Source organism: Chenopodium quinoa, unplaced genomic scaffold (assembly GCF_001683475.1).
Source record: "Chenopodium quinoa cultivar QQ74 unplaced genomic scaffold, ASM168347v1, whole genome shotgun sequence".
NCBI lineage: Eukaryota > Viridiplantae > Streptophyta > Magnoliopsida > Caryophyllales > Amaranthaceae > Chenopodium > Chenopodium quinoa.
The window spans coordinates 4,172-26,180 of record NW_018742864.1 but is presented as its reverse complement, the minus strand read 5'-3'; the positions used below and the strand labels follow the sequence as shown (position 1 = coordinate 26,180).

The following is a 22,009-nucleotide window of genomic DNA, read 5'->3' as shown; positions in this document are numbered from 1 at the left end:
TTCAAAAAAAAAACTAAAACCTAACCCAGCCATACTCCACCGCCGGCAACCCTATTTTACATTGCCGGCAGCCGAACTCTCTCCACTGCTGTCGAAACCCGCTGCTTCACGGGTAGTCACACTCAGCCACGCCCTTCCCTTTCTCCAAATCAACAAACCCTTTCCTAACTCTTTTCCCCCTTTCCGAAAACCACCGCATCAGCCACCTCCACCTCTAAAACAATCGAAATCGACATAACCTAAAACCATAATTGCCGATAATTGAATTCAAATTGCTCTCTTGAGTGCGCGAGGTTGCTGTGGAGGTGTAGTGCGCCAGGAGGTTATGTGGGTTGGTGCGGTGCGCGAGGTAGTAGCGTGGGTCGGTGCGGGGCGCGAAGTGCTGCTTTGCTTTGGTGGGTTGATGCGGTGCGTGAGGTGGCTGGGTTGGTTTTTGGGGATGGAGAACGGGTTGAGTCGCTGGTTTTGGTGGGGGCAAGGGTGTGCTGGCGACTGGGTTTGGGTTGTCGGTGTTGAGGGCAGGTGGTGCCGGTGGTGGGGCTTGGTTGTGTTAAGATTTTTTCTTTTTATTTTTATTAGGGTTTTTTAATTTATTTTAAACCATTAGATTATTGACACGTGTAGTTTGAGGGCCATACTAACAGTTTTCATCCAAAGAACCGTTAAGTGATGGTGAAATCCATTTTTTGTGTTTTTTTGTGGTGTTATAATCAAAGTTCTTTTTTTGTTGGTGTTATAATCCATTTTTTGCAAAATTTATGGTGTTATTTTCTAAAAATACCTAATAACAATCATACGCATTTTTAAGTATTACATGCTTCTCCAACTTCAATCCAAGGAAATCAAAATTACATCTACAATATTTATATTGTTCTACAAGGAAATTGATACATACAAAGTTAAAATTTTCAATCACTGAAAATACTCACTATACATAATAAAGATAAAAAATTTATCCAAAATGTACTTTACGTTCTTCGATTTGTTACAAAATAAAATAATGACCTCTAGTTCCTGAAAGGCAATAAACCAATATTAGATCATAAGGTCATGCAAAAGAGAATTAGTATAATATCATCAAAGTGTAAAAGCATATACAAATTAGTTAGTGAAATTCTCAAGTTATAAAAAATACCTTGCCATCTTGCACTACTATTTCTTTATAAAAAAAAAGTTATTACTGGTGAGGAATGGAATGTAAAATAATGCTTTTATTTTGCTTGTGTGAATAGAACTTCTTCTTACATCCTTTTTAAATAAACTATTAATCATAGCATGATGCAAAAGAATATTTAAAAAAAAAAAAAAAAAAAAAAAAAAACGAGCAATACCCTTTCAATCTCATTCTTAAATGGTATTCTATCAACAATAGTATCATTTTAGAATCAACCTATAAGTGGTAGTCTACACAAATGTGAGCAGTAAATAAATCCGCAGCATCCTACTTCTAAGATCAAGTTTCACAAGAGTATATGTTGATATATTCTAGCATCCATTTAATTAGCAATGTAACTATTGACCGTACAATTCGAGATTCCCAACGTAAAGAAAAGTTTTTCAAGAAACAAATACAAGACTTAAATTCGCCAAGAATTGATATACTACTATGAATTAAAGCTCAAATACTAATAAGAATAGGATTAACATAAACAATGAACAAAGAAGTTATACCTGGCGAAGAATATGGCTAGTATTGAGCTCAAAAGTATTATTAGAGACAAAAGAATCGAAAGCAGTTTCATTGCTCCAAAATCTAACTCTCGCCTCTGTACTACAATATTCTATCCTTGTTTACCCAAAAATCAAGATACTTCGTAAGTATTCAGAATACATCCATCAATTGAAACAAAAAATAAATAAATGAAAATAAATATTTAAAAAACAAATAAAGAACAAGCCGTTCAATAGCTGAAAATTTTAAAATTGTATCCAACAATATACCTTTTAAATTGTACCACAAAACTAAAGAGTAGATTTTTTTCCCCTATATCCTATAGAAGTATATGAATTGAGTTTTATAATATTGGGTCAAAATATTTACATTTAAACATAATAACTAACCTCATAGATTCACAAAACAAGATTGAGCAAATGATATTTTTCAGATCAATTGAATTACCTTTTTTTTCTCTGAATAACAATTGAATTACATTGGCATCTCCTAAAAATCAGATCTATATAGAAGCAACAATTACCAGATTGTCAACGATTGGGGACATAAAATCAAATAAATAAATAAAAGAGAAACAATTACTAGATCTTTCGTTGGGCGTCCATTCCTTGCATGTCGCCATTAACAATATCTAGGATAAAGATGGTGTTGGGAGAGAGCGAAGAAGATGGAGGAAAAAGATAAAGATGATAAATTAAGGTTGAGAAAGTGCGGGTTCTAGAGGAAATGGGGGATGCAAAGTATACTGTATATCCAATTTTTATTGTTTGGTTTTTCAAAATTAGAATTTTTGGGCCAAATTTTAGGCGTACAAAATTTCCGCCATTTTTTCAGTATTTGGGGCGACGACTTCAGCTAGTTGTCGTTTTTTTCGTGATTAAGGGCAACGAATGAAGAACCTTTGTTGCATAATAAAATCTTTTGGGCGATAAATTATATTTTCGTTGCCTATTATTTCCTTTGGGCAACAAAAACAATAGTTTGTCGCCCATTAGTTATTATGGGCAACAAATCTAACAACTCGTCGCCCAAATTATTGTAATGGGCAACGAGTTCGTATTGGTTGCCTAAAATATGAGATAAGGGCAATGAAGTTGTTTTTCGTTGCACATACAAAACAATGTCGTCGCCCAAAATTATATTTCTTATAGTGTATTAGCAGAAGCCAATATTAAAAATGTTAGAGGAAAAGTGTAGTGCTGACAACACCTATTTGAGGGGCTACTGTGTCACTTAGATTGATTAATATTTTAAAGAGGGAGCTGAATAAGGTGAATTATATGCTTGGGGGCGTTAAAACTGGAAGGAATACATGTTGCTACAGAGAAAGTGCACGCACATCTACATAAGTTAAAATCAGAAGAACAGGTGATAATATATTTCAAGAGCTAGTAAATTCTAGACAATAGGATCAGATATGGAACATGAGTTAAATAAAGTAAACCTATTAGCTCTACTGGTAGAGCACTATGCGGATGCATAGAGGTGTAGGTTCGATTCCTACATAGGTTATCTAAAATAATAAATATAAAAGTAAATATTAAATAATAAAAAGTAAATTGAAATATTCTAAAAGTAAATAAAAATCTCAAATGTAGAGTGAATAAAAATTAATTTTATCTAATAAATAAACCTAGGTGGGATTCGAACCCACATATTTTATGTTCTACTTGTTGAAACAAAGAAATAAGTTCCTCTAATATTGATGCTCTATTCTCTATGTGTATTTTCTCAATTGTCAAATTTCATAAAACACGATCATAATTTGAAGTGATCTCTACGGTAATAAAAGAAAAGAATATAGAGTGAATAAAAAAGACTTTAAAGTAAATTGAAATATTCTAAAAGTAAATTAAAAAATCTCAAAATTAGAGTGAATAAAAAATAGTTTTATGGTCTCTAAAGTAAATAAAAAAGAATATAAAGTAAATAAAAAAAGAATATAAAGTAAATAAAAATGACTTTAAAGTAAATTGAAATTCTAATAGTAAATAAAAAGATCTCAAAAGTAGAGAATAAAAAAAATAGTTTCGTGGTCTTTGTAGTAAATAAAAAAGACTATAAAGTAAATAAAATTGAATTTAAAGTAAATCGAATCAAAATATTCTAAAAGTAAAGAAAAAAAATCTCAAAAGTAGAGTGAATATAGAGTAAATAGAGTGATCTCTACGGTAATAAAAGAAAAGAATATAGAGTAAATAAAAAAGACTTTAAAGTAAATTGAAATATTCTAAAAGTAAATTAAAAAATCTCAAAAGTAGAGTGAATAAAAAATAGTTTTATGGTCTCTAAAGTAAATAAAAAAGAATATAAAGTAAATAAAAATGTCTTTAAAGTAAATTGAAATTCTAATAGTAAATAAAAAGGTCTCAAAAGTAGAGAATAAAAAAAAAAAAATCGTGGTCTTTGTAGTAAATAAAAAAGACTATAAAGTAAATAAAATTGAATTTAAAGTAAATCGAATCAAAATATTCTAAAAGTAAAGAAAAATAAATCTCAAAAGTAGAGTGAATAAAAAAAATAGCTATGTCTAATGAATGAACCTATGTGGGATTCGAACCCACATCTTTTGTGCATTTGCATAATGCTCTAACCGTTGAGCTAGTAGGCTAGTGTATATTAATCCTTCAAAGTAAAACAAAATCACTCAAAAGTAAATAAAAAGTTCTCAAAAGTGAATAAACCTACGTGGGAGTTGAACCCATATCTTTTCAAGGGCTGAACCCTTTTCAAGGGCAGCTGCCTCAATCGGGTCTGGGAGTCTAGAACTCTGAATCATGAGTTTGAAGATGGTTTCTTAGGCATTAGGGGAAGACAGAAGAATTCAGGGTGTTGTTGTAGTATAACATGTAGATTGGTTCTATACATTTAAGGTTCAGATCCCTATAATCCCTTTTTCTATACTCTATACATCCAATATGCCTGATATACTACAGCGATGCAGAGAAGATACCTGACAAGCAGAAACCTTGGCTGGTAGGGGAGCAGCAGTAACCTTAGCTAGCAGGGTAGGAGCGACAACCTTGGCTGGCAGGGGAGTAGCAGCAACCTTGGCAGGCAGGGGAGCAGCGGCAGGGCAGCAACCTTCACAAAACAAATACGTAGTATCACACTAAAAGTATATATATAACTAACATTACAATAGACCGTATTGTGAGGTTCAAGCTTTTGGGCATGGTAAGGAGTTTGTGAGTGTGATATAAGCTTAACACAGCACATCAAAGAGGTACCCCATTATGTATCAAATAATCACAAGAGACTACGACATAAAACCAAAACAACAAAGAAGTGCTATATGTTACCAATTCTAACAAATGGATGAGTCACACAAAGCAAGGCACTGTAAAGCTTAGTTGCTCAATTAGCCAAGCTACTTTAAGAACTCAGGCATCAGTTATATAACCCAGAGTAATTAGCAAAGGCTTAAGCCAGCCAAAAATTCTGACTACATTACAACCACTAGCAAGGGCAGTTTCCAACTACATTAAAAAATGAGGAATTGAAAAGGGTGCCTCAGATGCAAGTTCAACGCCAAAGTTATTATAAAAAGCATCAAACGGAATACTAGTGAAGGCACAATCAAAATCAAGACCAAGCCCAATACATAAGCATGGAAAGCAAAATCTGATAAACCATGCCTTTACTTCTGCCCAATTGCACATCAAGATAATAGAATAGAGTAAACACAATTTATAATTAGATGTGTGTAACATTCAGTCTATAGTCTTTACTAACTAGAGGCATGTAAGTTGTGCCTTAAATAATGAATGCACATACGCACATAAAGATGCAGGGAGGAGAATAGTAACAATTCCCCTGAAATTTTGAAACTATCTATTACCAATGATGCAGCAAGTCAAAATTAAAAAACCACAAAAAAGTAAATTAAATTCCACAAAAAGTAAATGACACAAAGCAAAAAGTAAATTAAAAGGCACAAAAAGTAAAACAAACGAAATGAAAGAAAATTAAGAAGAATTAAACAGCAACACTAATACGAATGTTTCTTCAGAACATAGAACAAAGTAAATGGAGCAATATTTATTTCAGAACCTTGACCAAAGAGGAAATCATGAAAAGAACAATAAATCATAATATAAGACTCAAAACAACACAAAATCATACAATTAGACTCAAAATAAAAAAAATTAAAAAAAAAACCAAATCGTAATATAAAACCCTAAAATGCAGTAAGTAATTCAAAATATACCCAAATCGTAGTATATCAACCATCAATCGTAGAAAGTACTTCAAAAAAAAACAAAATCATAACAAAATAACACTAAATAAAACAAGAATAAGCTGAAAAATCGAACGAAAACAAAAACAACAATTAAAAAATGATAAATCGAACAAAAAAACAAAAAATCTCAAATCGAACTAAACAGATCGCAAATTGATAAAAAAAATTTACAAAGTCGCAAAAAGTATAATAAATAAAAAAGAATTACCTCAAACAATGATGAAAATCAAAGAATCACAACAAAAAACTGATGAGCGAAGAAGAAAATCCCGTTTCGATACAAGAGAAACGACTAGAAAGTACTTTGAAAGGCGCCGGCTCCCAAATTACAGAGAGAGTTGAAGGTACAGAGAGAAAGTACAATAGAGGAGAGAGAAACAAAAGAACTGCCAAAAGAACAGGAGAAAGGTCATTCAACAGGCAAAATTACCAAAATGCTCTTAATGAGATTGAAAAAGGCGGGTGAAACACAAACCGTCGGATTGAGAGCGATCAACGGTTTTGATGAATTCCTAGTTCCTATTATAGGACTTGGTTCTCACATGATCTTGATTATATATATATATATATATATACATATAAGAACTAGGAACTAATTTAGGCCCTTAGATCATGATAATCAGACGGTCAATATGCTTCCCGTTTCATTAATGGCATTGTCGTAATATTTCAACTTTATAAAGTGATTTCCAGTTACATTTCTAAAAAGTAAATGAAAAGTTAGTAAAAGTAAATGAAATCTGTCATAAAGTAGATGAAATTACGTTCAAGGTTAAAAAACTAGGAAAAAAGTTTAAAAATTCGCAAAATTACAAAAATGCCATTAATGAATGTTGGTGAGATGTGAGCCGTCGGATGTAGGTTGATTAATGGTTGAGATTGGTTCCTAGTTCTTATTATTCACCTTGGTTCTCACATGATCTCAATTATACACACACACACACACACACACACACACACACACACACACACACACACATATATATATATATATATATATTTATATATATATATATATATATATATATATATATATATATATATATATATTTATATATATATATATATATATATATATATATATATATTATGGAATGAAATTATAATTGTCAGTAATAACAATATAAATGCCAGGAAGAAGATTATGCTTGTCAGGAATAAGATAAACTTAGTCAGGAATAAGAATTTCATCAAGTTAGGAATAAGTTTTTGAATTTGTTAGGAATAAGATGATATTTGTCAGGAATAAGTTTATTATCAGGAATAACAATACTTATATTGTTTTCTACATGAGCCATAAGTTTTCTAACAGGAATAAGATTTTGTTTGTCGAGGGATCAAATTTGTTAGGAATAAAAATATTTCTAACAGGAATAAGTTTTCTTGCATCATAAAAAGTTATACAAATGCTAAAGTCGTGAAAAAAAAGTCATTCAAATCTGAAAAATTAATTTATTGCATCATGAAAAAGTGACACAAATCTGACTAAAGTCATGAAAAAGTTATACAAATTTGAAAAAACTAGTTTATTGCATCATCAAAAAGTCATACAAATTTGAAAAAGTAATTGATTGCATCATAAAAAATTCATACAAATCTTACTAAAGTCATAATTTCTTCTCTTACAATACATGTTAATTAGGAAAAATTCATTTTATAAATCCCAACTTTGGGCATTTTACTTTTAAAAATCCCAACTACGCGTTTTCCCTAATAAATCCCAACTTTTAGGGGTATTTTCTTTCATAGGACCCAAATGACCTGTTACCTGAATAAAAGGTTAACTTTTTAATTTTTTTAAAATTGCCATGTGTCACATAGTCATTTTTTAAAATTCGGCGCCCAGCCCTCCTCGACCTCGAAACCCACCCTTTTTCCTTCCCCCACCCTCGAAACCCTCCCCCCTCCCCGTAAAACCACCCCTCCCCAAACCCCCACCCTCTAAAAACGCCCCCTCCCTCCCCGTGGGTCGATCTCAGGGGTGGGGGAAGGGAGGTGGGGCGTTTTCGAGTGTGGGGGATTAGGGGAGAGTGGTTTTACGGGATAGATTTAGGGAGGGGGAGGGTTTCTCGACGGCGAGGGTTGTTTTCCGGAAACTAAAGGAGGCGGAGGGTCGGGGAAGGTAGTATCGGGATGGGGGAATTCTGGCAGGGGAGGGATTCTTCGCGGGGGAGGGGGGCTGGTGGTTTTGAGGGTAAGGGTTGCTGGTTGTTAATTTATTTTATTTTATATTACATTTTTTCTGATTTTTTTTTAAATTTTCAGATATTTTTTTTAATTTCTGATTTTTTTTTGTTGAATTTTCTGATTTTTGTAAAAAAAATTCTGATTTTTTTAATTTTCTGATTTATTTTAATTTTCTGAATTTTTTGGACAAATTAAAGTGTGACACGTGGCCTAGAAACCTAGAGTAGTAGGTTTGGTGACATGTTGGGTCCTCTAAAAGAAAATGGGTATGAAAGTTAGGATTTTTCCAGGATAACACATAGTTGGGATTTTTTAAAGTCAACCGCCCAAAGTTGGGATTTATAAAATGATTTTTTCCTATTAATTATTGCTATTCATACATAATTATTCTCTATTTAAAGGCTATTTTAAATTAAATTTTTTCTATACAAAGACTTTTGTTAATAACCTCTATTGTTTCTATATAAGGTTGAATCATATATCATTAACTTATATTTTATTTCTTCTATACAATTTTGAAGACAATGGCTGATTTTTATGCAAATATGGCAAAATGTTCTGTTAATTTCAGACCAATTTATGGGCTAGTTTGGTAAATACATTAAGCTTTATGCTTATAAATTCGATTTGTGTTTTAGTAAAAATTTAATGTTTTCATTCTTTTTTGGTGTTTTTTTTTTATTTTAGCCGCTTCCTGCAGAATGGAAAAGTTTGCCTTTAAGATTCACAGGTCCAGTTAGAGTCTATCATGGGAATAATGGCAGATTTTGGGAGATAAGAGTGATAAGCGTACCACAAAATACAAGAAGTCGTGGTGGCTGTTTTATTGATGATGGATGGACAAGATTTGTAGCATCCAATAATATTGTTGCTGGAGAAAGACTAGATATTTATCACGATAATGATTCAAATTTTTACATTAGAGCTTTTAATGCTGAGGGTAATGAAAGGCTTCCTACCTGAAGCTGAAAATGGTATTAATGTATAAGTTCTATTATTAAGATTATGTTTGTAAGAAATACATTTTTTTTATCAGAAATAATAATATTTGTATCTAGAATAAGTTTATATTAATCAGGTATAAGATTATGCTTTTCAGAAATAAGTTATTTTATCATAAATAACAATATTTTTTATCAGGAAAAGACTATATTTATCAGGAATAAGATAGTGTTTGTCAGGAATAAGTTCTATTTAATTAGGAATAATAATATTTTTATTTTATATTTAATTAACAAATAATAGAAAAAAAAGTATGTACGTACCTAATTCATTTTCATCCTATATCATTGATTTTGCAAGCCTTGTCCAATGTTTCAGAACGTATCACTCCAGTATAGCATGTATGATGTACATAAGCATTATCTTGAGGATGTGAAAGCACAGCAATTCGATCTATGTGAAGCACATACAATAACACACAAACTTATGGTGTTGACAATGATATATGACTTGATAGATGTGCTTATAATCTTCATCAAGAGACACATCAAAGAATTTGACATATTGCATTGAAGTGGTCTTTTCTCTTGCATATGCTCCTAGACTTGTATCAACTTCCAACTTAAAATCCTTGTATAAGTTTAGAGTATAAACTTCAGCTACATGTTTTAATATTTTTGTTGTTGTTTTTGGTTTCTCAGTAGTACATCTGAAGTTGTCACTCTTTTTAGTGCTTCTCCATCTTCTCACAGTAGCTTCAAATAAACATGGGCACGGGCCGTGCCGGCACGCGAGCGGCACGGGCCCAGCACGACTCCGGCACGGCGGCCCACCTGTGGGCCGTGGGCCGTGCCGTGAACAAAATTGTGGGATTTGGCACGGGCACGGCACGTGGCACGCCGGGCGGCACGGTGGCCGGCACGTGGGCCGGCACGCTGGCACGACCCGGCGGCACGGCACGTGGCACGGCCGGGCACGACACGGCACGGCACGAGCTCGCAAGGCACGGCCCGGCACGGCACGACCCGTGCCATACCATTGGAAAACTAGCCGTTTATGGCCGTTTTTCAACAGCTATAAACGGCTAGTTTTCCACCCCTTTTCCCACCCAAATTCCCTATAAATACCTCATATTTTCCTCCAAAATTTTCACAATTCATCAACTCATCTCTTCTCTCTTATTCTCTAATTTTCTTACTCCCAAATTCTCAATTCTCAAATTCCTACAAATCCTACAATCTTGCTCTCTTTTGTGAAAAAAAAAAATTCATACTCTCTTATAAATTTTACATTTTTACTATTATTACCTTTATTAGTCTACTACCAAAAAAAAAAATTATATTTACATTCGGGAAATTATAAATTCGGGAAATTATAAGTTCGGGAAATTATAAATTTGGGAAAGCATTGAAGCGTCATTGTAAGATCTAACTCAACTTTATTTTAATTTGTTATTGTTAGTTGTTAATCTTGTTATTATTATTATTATTATTATTATTATTATTATTATTATTATTATTGTTATTATTATTATTATTATTATTATTATTATTATTATTGTATTCTTGGAAGTTGGAACTACTTAATTATATAAAAACTACTTTCTATTTTAATTGTGGGTTATTTGGATTGTTGAAATCTGTCTAAGGCGGGACTTGGGCTCTGGACAACGTCGCTCCTAACCTCTCCTACCTGGGATCTCATTGATCCAAGTAATCTACTATTATTATAATTATTTTTAAAAATTTAATTTATATAAAAACTACTTACTAATTCTTATTGTTACTGTTATTATTATTGTTGTGAATTGTTATTATTATTGTTGTGAATTGTTATTATTATTGTTATTGTTATTTGTATTATTATTATTATTGTTATTGTTACTTTTATTGTTATTATTATTGTTATTGTTATTTGTATTATTATTATTATTATTATTGTTATTGTTACTTTTATTGTTATTATTATTAATTAATCATGGCATCAAACCCGAACGCTTCCTCCTCCTCTAGAAAATCCAAGTCAAAACGTAGGGAATCACCAAATCCAAACACTTCAATGCCTATGCCCCCCCTAACATGCCCTTTCCCTCCCCTAACATGCCCTTTCCAAACACTTCCACGCCTTTCTTTCATCCCCAAAACACGGGAGGGCAAGAACAAATGGATGATATGGCTCCTTGGACCCAATTTCAACAAAGCCAATTTCAACAACATGAATTTCCTTTTCCTCTTCCTTCCCAAGGTAGCCAAACACAAGCCTGTGGGTCGAGTGAACCATCCACCCAAATGCCCAACACCCAAAATCCTAACATATTAGAGTGGTGTAACGAAGAGGATTTTGCTCAAACCAAAAGAAAGAGTGAAGTTTGGTCACATTATCAATTAAGTAAAAATGGACAAAAGGCCAAGTGTCGGACTTGTGGTAAAATTTTGTCGGTCGATACCAAGGGAGGGACGGGACACCTTAATAGACATACAAAAAAATGTGGTGGACCATCTAGTGATCCAACCCAACCCAAAATTTCTCAATTCCATCCACAAGGCTTCATTTACAATTACGAGAGAGATAGGGATGAACTTGGGAGAATGATTGTACATGCGGAACAACCTTTTCTTTTCGCCAAAAATGATGCCTTCAAAAACTATGTTAACCGAGCACTACAACCAAAACACAAAAAAATCTCCCGAAAAACCGTTCGATCTGCTGCCATGAAGAGTTATCTAGAGTACAAATTGAAATTAGTAAATGAATTAGCTAATCTTCCTAGTAGAGTTTCTTTAACCGCCGATGCATGGGATGGTGGTTACGGACTCCACTATTTATGTGTTACTTGTCATTGGTTAGATAATGAGTGGATGTTACAAAAACGCATCATTCATTTCAAAATGCTTGAATACCCTCATACCGGTCTTAACATTTCACATCATTTAATGGAAGCCATTGATGCATATAGTCTTAGGGATAAAATCATGTCAATGACTTTCGATAATGCAACTTCTATGACATATAGTGCGAATTTGGTCAAAAACCAATTGACCGATGTTATATTAGATGGAAATGCACTTCATGTTAGATGCATTTGTCATGTTCTTAACTTGTGTGTGAAGGATGGAACACAAGTAATTGATCCATTTTATCACAAAATAAGGAATGCTATTATGTCTATTAATAGCTCTAACATGAGATATCAAGAATGGAAAGGTTTTTGTAGGCAACAACGGATAAAAACCATAAAAATAGCACCGGATTGTCCAACTAGGTGGAACTCCACCTATGAAATGTTGAGTCGGGCAATCGAGTACAAGGTTCATTTAACACTTTTTTATAATATGAAATTTCCACAAAATGCTTTACTAGAAGATGATTGGGTTAATTGTGAAAAATATATGCAGTTTTTACAATTACTATATGGTATGACACATTGTTTTTCTTCTGTATATAATCCTTGTTCTCATTCTTTTCTTAGTAATGCATGTTTACTTGCACAACTTTTTGCGGAACACCGATCTCAACATGTTTATCGTGGATATCTTCCATCCATGGAGGAAAAATGGCGTAAATAATACACCGATATTCCTATGATTTATATTTTTGCTTCTATTTTAGATCCTAGGCAAAAATATGATGGCACCTTTTTATTAATTGATATTTATTATAGTAACATGAATTTTGAAGATGATGTTGAAGCTTTTAAAACTAAGGTGACAAATGATTTTTTTTCTTTATAATCCACCTATGAAAGTAAATATGGAACCGTGTCTCGATTTGCCCCTTCTCAAACATCCAAAAATGTAAGTAAACGGGCCAAAGGTTTATTTGCACAAGCTGCTAACATGATGTCCAAGTTTTCAGGTACGGAATCATCATCAAGTAAGAGATATCTGACACAATATTTTAGTAAGGAATTAAACTTTTTTAGTAAGGAATTAAAGTTTTCAGGTACGGAATCATCATCAAGTAAGAGATAATATTAGTCAGGAATTAGATAATATTAATCAGGAATTAGATAATATTAGTAAGTAATTAGTATGTTTTATTCAGGAATTATATTATTTTAGTCAGGTATTGGTTTAATTTTTTCAAGAATTAGATCATGATAGTCAGGCTTAAATAGTTTTTAGTCAGTAATTGGTTTATTTTTGTCAGAAATTAGATTATATTAAATATACTAGATTGACGATCTCCACCCCCAGTCGGGAGACGTCTGCCTGGAGCTTTTTGTTCTCCTTGTCAGCGTCTTCTAATGCCTTGAGTTCAGCCTTGGAATCCTTCAGTTTTTGATCAAGGTCATTAGCCCGGCTGGTAGCTTCATCGTTCGCAGCCGTCAAGCTCCGGATCAGCTCCTCCTGTTTCAACTCTACTGCTTTAATCTTTAAATCACACATATAATTAGCATATTTAGTAGAGTTGAGATTTTCAAGGGTCCTCCGTTTGGCTTCATTTACCTCTTCTTACTTCCGCCTGAAGGGGCCCCGGAGCCCATCCACCCTCAGCATTACCTGAGAAAAAGGGCAGCCGGATTATGAAATATTTGATAAAAATGAAGAAAAAGTATCAAAATTGAGTTGAATAATCTTTTACCTCAACCAGTTGGCCCATTATCCGGTCAAAGTGCACCACCTACAGATCAGGTATGGAATTTTTCTCCGACCGGGTGAGGGTCCTCACCATCCGTTTGGCAAACCCAACAAGATCCGGCTCGTCGGATGTAAGATCTGCACCAAAAGAAGTACTTGGTGAGAAGGATGCAGCATAGTTGGCATTCATTCACTGTCGGCGGCTGACTGAACCCCCTGAGGGGTCTACCTTAGTCTTGACTCTCATGAAGTCAAGTGGCCAAGGTATTTCAATCTTGTCCTTACCTTGGGTCTCCGGATGGGGCTTAGGAATCTCCTCCTCCCCAGTTGTTGCCACACCGGCTGTAACATTAGGTGGTTGGCCACCCTTTGATGTCGTAGAGGCATCCGGCGCATTCTTCTGCGAAAATTCTGAGCTTTCACTCAGAATTTGCATAGCAGAAGAGATTTGCCTCCGGTCGTGGGACGATCTGGGTTGGCAGTAGAGGTTGACTGGGAGGGGTTTTCCTGGTGGTTTTGGCAGCCGGAGTCTTTTCCAGATCCTCCCTTTGCCTTTTGAAAAGCTTGGAGATGGAGAGTGGAACGCGTTTGGCTGTATCCTGCAAATTAAGAGTTAAATGTTTCCAGCCGGCAAAAACCTTTGCAAGAAATGTAAAGAAAGAACTAAAGTCAGGCGGTCTTACCCTGCCTTTCTTGGCCTCAACGGCTACTCTCTTTGAGAGCGCGTTTTCCTTGCGCAGTTGCACTGCTGACTTAGCCAGAGTTTTGGCCAGGTTAACCATTTTCAAGGCGTCGGCTGCAAGGAGAAAATAAAAGTTAGAAAAAATCGTAAAAAGTTTGAAGTACAAACTAAAAACTACAAAAATGCCGGATGCAAGTGGATCTACCCTTGGGAAACATGGGGCTTAACCCACAGGCGGACATAAAGCATTCATCCTTGAAGTAGTCCGGGTGGGGGATCTAGTTTTTCGGAACAATTATGTAAGTCTCATCCCCCAAGGGCTCATTAGTGGTTTCAAAGAAACCCGGCTCCATTATTTGCTCCTGGGCCCTAGTAAAGAGCGCCGGGAGAGGGTATTTCCTGCCCAGAAGAATCGGTTCCTGATTGTACCGGCGCAGTGTCCAGTTGTTCTCAGGGTTGGTGAAGAAATTAAATAAAACTTGTCTTTCCACCCGAACCACTTGGACACCTTGTCCAAACTCATCAAGTACAGGGGCAAGGTGGAAAGAGTGTACCATTCCCCATGACCGCCTGGGGCCTTGCTCAAGTAATGCATATGAGCGAAGGTAGAGAAGCTGGGAGCTAAGTTCTGGAGCTCACAGGCGGCTATGTAGCTCAGAATATTCACCCATGAGTTGGGGGTGAGCTGCCAAACTCCCAGATCATACCCCTTCAGGATTTTCCTAATCCCGGTATGGAGGGGGGACCGGAGGCCAACTTCTATTACCGTCTCATAGCAGACAAAATAGTTGTCTGCATTCTTTATTTCGTCGTCCCAGGCCATCATTGCATCAGCAGGCGGGACGATAATCTCCCACCCCTTTCCAAAGGGGTGCTTTTCCTTGAAAGCCCTGAAGCCACTCTTCAGCAGGGCTATGTCACCCAGAAGAATCCTAATTTTCTTCGGGTTTGGGTTGTCAGCAACTTTCGCCGGCTGCTGATAGTCAGCCGCGAAATCATCTTGATCGGAGCCAGAAGCCTCGGCTCCCGATCTTTCAGCAGCATCAGCACCGCCGGATCCTTCCCTATCCATTAGAGGAGGCGACCTCTTCACCGTCTACCTCACGTACGCTTGAGCTCCCGGAAGACGGGGGAGCCTCTTCATCATAATTGCCGCTCTCCTCCAAATCCTCATGTTCCCCAGCCGGAACAACCTCGTCGGTAGGCACTTCCATAGTGCGCCGGCTCTTAGACTTTCTGGCCGTCTGTTTGACTCTGGCCATTATGTCCTGCACAGACACAGAGAGGGAGGAATTCGGAGATGAGCACAACAGTTCCGACAGTCTAGAAAAGGCACCCCCTGTTCTAGACTCAGCCGTTCCTTGAGACCGGCTGAGGTTCCTAGGCAGTACCGAGTGTGTGGATTGAGAACTCATTTTATTTCTAAGACTATGTATACAGACGGAAAAAAGAATGTATACAAGATTGGAAAAGAAAAGCTAAAATGGTACAGGCGGTTACCTTGTGTTTAACTCTGAAAAATCTGAAAACACCTACAGACGGTGACCGGGTGTTGCAAGGTTAGCACACGGAAATGCGGAAAAATTTGACGCAGACAGAAGCAGAGAATCTCTCTCTAAAAATCTCTCTTTCTCTCTCTAGAAAGTCAAATGACAATGAAATGAAGTGAGAGAAAGGGGGGTAAACTTCTATTTATAGAAGGTGAATACAGGGGAATCCCCGTTTGAATTTAAAATTTTACTATTCGTTATTACTGTTCACCTTTGATAGGTGGACACGAGTCACAGGCATCACGTGACATTCACGTGAAATGTTTAGGGTAAAAATACCCTAGGCATGTGAACCAATGAGAGGAGGCCACGTGTCAAGTTTAGGATAGCCCAAGTGGCCCAATAGCCTCCTGACAAGTGTCCCCTTCAGAAAAGCTTCTGAAATGGCGGCCTTTAGGGCCCAAGTCCCAATAAGCAATATAATTCGGCGCAGCCCACTAAAACCTAGGTCAAGTGACCTAGATAGGGGCACACCTACCAACGACCCTTTAAATAGGGAGATATTTCCCCATTTTGGGAACACATTCAATCATTTATTACACCTACTTTCTCTCTCATCAGAGAAACATCTGAGCTTGGAATCCAAGCAGATCCCCACCTAAATTTCCGTACTCTTTATTCCCTTTCAAGTTACTAACTTGATCTTCGGAGGCGGAGCTCCACCACCCGGAGTCTCTGTTGTATTTGCAGGTACAACTCAACCAGACCAATCTTTGTGACATAACTCTCCCGAGGGACAAAAAACACCCAAAACAGTTCCTTATTTGTTTTTCGACTGGAATTCAACTAATTTTCTTCTGTTTCCCCCTTAAAAGTAACAATGGCAAAAGCTTCTTCCTCTAATGACAAAGAAACTTGTGGAGATAATCGTAGGCTAAGGGAGATAGTCAAATTTTTTGCTCATTTAATTCAAGTTGTCTATTGTTGTCTTCGATCAGAAGATGGGTATCGAAACATGGTGGAGAATTGCATAGACATTAAGAAGAGGATACAAGAAAGCAAGGATGATAATGAAGCAAAGAAGAAATTGTTGGCGGAGTGTGAATGGTATGTAATATATCTTCAGCAAATTCGGTATGAAATGCAGGACATGTTAAGTGATATTTTAAGCAAGAAGGATAAGCTTGATCAAGTACTCAAAGAAGAAGACTTAAAGAAGAAGATGGCAAAAAGAGTGAAACAAAGGGAGGATGAGGAAAGAAATAGAAAGAAGAGTTCAAAGCAGAAGAAAATTTCACGAAGGAGGAAGGAAAAAGCTAGGAGAATTGAGCAATGGTATGAGCCCAACTCTACAGTTCAATTGTCTGAAGAATTGGATTATGATTATGATAATGACAAACATTCTATTGATCATTTGGAGAGGATATATGATGCAAATATATAAGTTTAACTATGTTTAATTTAAATCCTTCTTTAGAATATATAAGTTTTTGAACACATTTGCACTACAATGTTTGTGATTGCAGATGAAAATGTGAGTGGAAGTTGAAACACATTGTCATATCAATCACAACACTTTTGTAAGGAATGAAACTGATTTTATATATGAATTTTCATTTATATCCTTATTTTCAATTATTATCTATGTTGTTCTCTGTACTTTGTGTTGTTTTTTTAAATGTGTGCATTAATGTTATTAATCTCAGATTGACTATGGAATTGAATGCTTGTTTGGTTGTATATTAATTTAGAAATTTTTATGTTAGTTAGGATCCAATAGTTTTAAGTCAGGAATTAATATATTTTAGTCCGGAATTGTAGACACCCATTTATGTCTCCCCAAAACCAAACCCAGTGATGAGTGCCTTTCACGTCGAATCATAATCGAATGAAACGAAAGTGTGGAAATGTCTAGTGTTGCGAAAAGTTTTATTTCTTTTCTTTTCTTTTCTCTCTGTTTTTGAAAACTTTATTTTTAAGAAAACAGTCAATCCAGTTTGGTTGGTCCATTATATGGGTACAATAGTGGTGTAGTTGGATGGGGCTTGCAAAAACCTTTCCAATGATATATTATAAGCCCAATTCCGATGAATATTGAGGAATTTATGGCCAATTTACTAAACTGAGCCCGGTTTGAGTTTTAAGTACGACCCAATGATCTAGGGGAGGGCCTAATATGATTTATCATTCCTAATGTAATTAGGAATGGTTTTGGTCTTCTAGAACATTCTAGAAGGTCTTATCATTCTTAATTCAATTAGGATTCTTCAGAGTTTTAATCAAGATCAAATAGCATTTTCGACTGAAATTATATTATTTTATCTTCCAGTACAGTAAATTTATCAGATTTTGAAAACGCGTTAAAATCTGGTTTGGCGTCCAACCCCAGGCCTTGGCACCTGGAATCAGGATTGGCTCCAGACGCCAGCCATTGGCGCCTGACGCTAGCCACTGGTCCTGGCGCCAATGAGTCAGGGCTGGCGCCAAGTTAGTTTTTCGATCTCCAGAATCTGTTTTGATAAATTATCTTTTTTTGGATGTTTTTCTCTATAAATATCGTATCTAAAACTCCGTTTTTATTCATCATCTACATCTATCGTTCACCAATTCTCTTTATTCTTAAGTTTTAATAAACTCCGTTTTCATTTATCATCTACAATCATTATTCATTAACTCTCTTCATTCATCATCATCCTTCATTCATCAATTTTCAATAACATTATTCTTCATTCATTCTTTTCTATACTTTGCTTTTTCACACAAAATTCCGCATTCACAAGATCTAGAAACACCTAGCCATATTCGAAGTTGCCTTCGCCCTAGACGTGAAAGGTTTTGATTTCTGAGGGTTTGGTCCCAAATCTCTCTTTCAATTATTTAATTTAATTGCTTCGATTATTATTTTTCCTTGAAGTTACTAACGCGTGTATTTTGTAATTAGAAAGAGGTATGAGGCATCCAAGTAAGTACTTTAATGGTTTAATTGATATCATGATGTAGACATCATGCTTAGATTGTTATTTATGATTCCTAGTATCATGTCTAGGGTATCTTTAATATTAAGTATGATTAAAAGTATGATGCTTCCTATGCTCTTCTTAATATTTATAATTATTGATTATTGATTATGTTGCTTGATATGTACATTATTTATTGTTATTGCTTGATCACCTTTTATTGCAGGTTAAAGGGAATTGGTATTTGCAACCACGCTTAATAAGATATTAATAATCTTGTTAGGTTAATTGTGATTATAATTCAAGTGATCGCCAATAATAGTTTATTTGTGCATTAAATTCAACCAACATAGATTAAACAGGTTTAGGGTTGATCTATTGATTGTATGTTAGTCAGAAAGCGCACATGAATACGATCAGAATAAAGTAGAGGCCTATTATTAGGGCAGGTTCAATCTCTTTTAGGTTGGATTTGTACCATCATCCCCGAACCCTTATTTGGTTCATGACCTTATGGAGTTGACGATCTCTTGAATCGTTAAGGGGTGTAACCTTCATCCTATGAACGGTTTACAAGTTCCTTAAAAACTTGTTGACGACTCTTTTGCTCTATCTTCTTCCTTTTTGGACGCCACCGTACTTTAGTGTATGATCACAGTGGGGTTCAAGCAGTGGGATTTTAAAGGCTTGAAATTATTCCCTACAGTTTTTGGCGACTCCACTGGGGAGGATTTCTATTTTAATTCCTGAATTTGTTTCGGCAATGATTTAGAATGAGTGGATGAGACTCGAAAAGTTCTAAGTATTTCATGTGCGTAATTTTGATTAACATTATTGTTGATTAGGGGATTTTTATCCACCAAGCGCCGTTTGACAAGTGGACCAACCAGGATCCGCCACGCGTCCTCCACGGACCACTTAAGACACGCCACGTGTCCACCCATGCCAAATGGGACAACCGGCCATCAAGGCCCATTTCAGTCTAGAAGCCCGTTCGGCCCTAGGTTTACCTTAAACCTAGAGAGTTGCACGCTTCCCAAGGCTATAAATACTCGATTAATCCTCATTAATCAGGGACCGAATACATTACGGAACACACTAATAACCGGCTGATCTCGCTAGCAAAGCAGATTACCTACATTAAATACTCTCACCTAGAGAGACCTTATTACTTTAATTTCTGTATTAATTACTCCTTAATCAGGTACTAACTTGACCGTTGGAGGCGGAGCTCTCAGGAGTCTCCGTTATTTTGCAGGTACAGGCGTCCGGTTCCAGTCTCGGAATTGTAACTCTCCCGCAGGACATCAGAAAACCCCGAAACATTTGGCGCCGTCTGTGGGGAGAGTACTTCAGAGATGGCATCCAAGTCTGTACCGACCCCAGAAGAGAGGCGTCCCCTAGACGACCCTCAAGTTCAGTCGGACCATGATACCGAAAGTGAATTTGAAGTTGAAACTCATACAGCTCCAGACGGGACCCTAAGGGCCCGCCGTACCCGTCATACTGAAATAAGGGAACGGGAGTATCTTCAAACAGGAAGCGAGCCAGCAGGCGCACCGCTTGCTCGGCAACAGCCGACTGATGGGTCTGCTCCCATCACAAGGAACGAACTCATGACCTTCATGAGGGGATTCAAGGGAGAGGTCCAAGAGTTGATCAACAAAAAACCGCCTGCTTCAGTCAAAGAGCAGGCGGCCAAAAAACCTTCCACTTCACTGAAGAGGAAGCCAGTTCAAGGGCGAGAGGCGACTCCCCATCCTAAATCTAAGAAGCGGGAGCCGTCTGCTCTTGATTTCACAAAACTCCGTTATCCTACGGGAAGTAGGAAACCGGTTCGTCATATTCAGGCGGACGGGTCAAAGCAAACGTTCACAGATGCTCGGCACCTGATAGAGCAGAAGAAGAGTGACCGATTATCAGAGTCGGCTTCTACTTCAAATTTTCAGGACAGTTTGCGAAATGCCTCGATGAGGCCAACTCAGTCGTACCATGAGAGTCAGTCAGGCGGCACCTCCCGTCAGTCTGGCTTTCATAGTGCGCAGGCGGTGCCAAATTTGCCATTTGTGCCGCAACAACAATATTTTATGCAGCCACCTCCATTTGGTGGACCTGCAGCAAAAAACGTCCAACCTATGGACTGGCAGCTACGGCTGCTTAGACTTGGTGAACAGCCGTCGGCCTTCTCCAAGGAAATTACTGAAGCCGCTCAGCCGGCCAAAGTAAAAAATGTTTTAGTAGGCGCCTATGATGGCACTACTAACCCGGAAGACCATCTGATGGCATTCACCAACCTGATGTACCTTCAAGGGTTGGATGATCCCACTTGGTGCAAGTGTTTCCCAGCAACTCTCAAGGGAATTGCACAGCAATGGTTCGGCAACCTGCCGACTGGTTGTGTAAACAGTTTCAGGACGCTTGCTTACTTATTTGCCTCCAACTTTGCAATGAACATCCCTGCGAAGAAAACGACCCTTGATTTGGGAACAATTCAGCAGGGTGAAAAGGAGGGGCTTCGTTCCTACATCAGGCGGTTCAACCTGATGAGAATACAGATTCAAGGGTTACCGGATGAGGTAGCTTATACTGACTTTTTTAGAGGTCTCAAAGACGGGTCTACCTTCAAATTTGATTTAGTTCGAAAAAGGGTGGCGACTCTTCAAGAGGCCTTGATTGAAGCAGAAGCCTATATACAGGCGACTGATCTGTGTACAATGAAACAGTCGGACGGGAAGAGGTTCGACAATAGAGAAGGACGACAGAAACAGTCGTCCAACAAAGATGAAAAAAGAAAAGGGGTCTGGGCGGCTGATTCCTCTAAACAGCCGGCCAAGAAGAAAAAGGAATTCAAACCATACTCCCCAAAGTATGTGTTTAACAAGGATAACCAGTTTATCCTAAAAGAAATAAAGGGACGGCTCTCAATTGAGAAACCGCTCCCCATGAAGGGTTCTGCGAGCAACCGGAACCAAGACAAAATCTGTGCTTATCATGATGACATTGGTCATCACACCAATGACTGCATTAGTCTCATGCGGTACCTAGACCGCTTGGCTGATCAAGGTGATCTTGACACTTATGTCAAGAAATCTACGGGGAATACTTCCTCAAAAAAGCAGTCGGCCAAAAAGAATCAACAGGCCGACAGTTCCGATACAGATGATGCAGTCGTCTACACCATTGCAGGCGGCTTCTCAGGAGGCGGCCCCACTATTAGGGGCAACAAAGATAATATAAGGCGGTTAGATGTAAATTC

At 36.8% G+C, this 22,009-nt stretch overlaps 1 long non-coding RNA gene across 2 annotated transcripts; it reads right to left on the bottom strand.

Moving 5' to 3' along the window:
- Positions 1–782: 782 nt before the first annotated feature.
- On the bottom strand, positions 783–6,327 carry LOC110726166. 2 transcript variants are annotated; one of them, XR_002512330.1, is made up of 4 exons: positions 6,124–6,327; positions 4,626–4,756; positions 1,672–1,786; positions 783–1,014 (listed from the first exon to the last, which is right to left on the bottom strand). It is a non-coding gene; the product is annotated as an uncharacterized LOC110726166 (long non-coding RNA). The 2 variants fall into 2 exon arrangements; XR_002512331.1 differs by having other exon boundaries at positions 1,672–1,781.
- Positions 6,328–22,009: the final 15,682 nt, after the last annotated feature.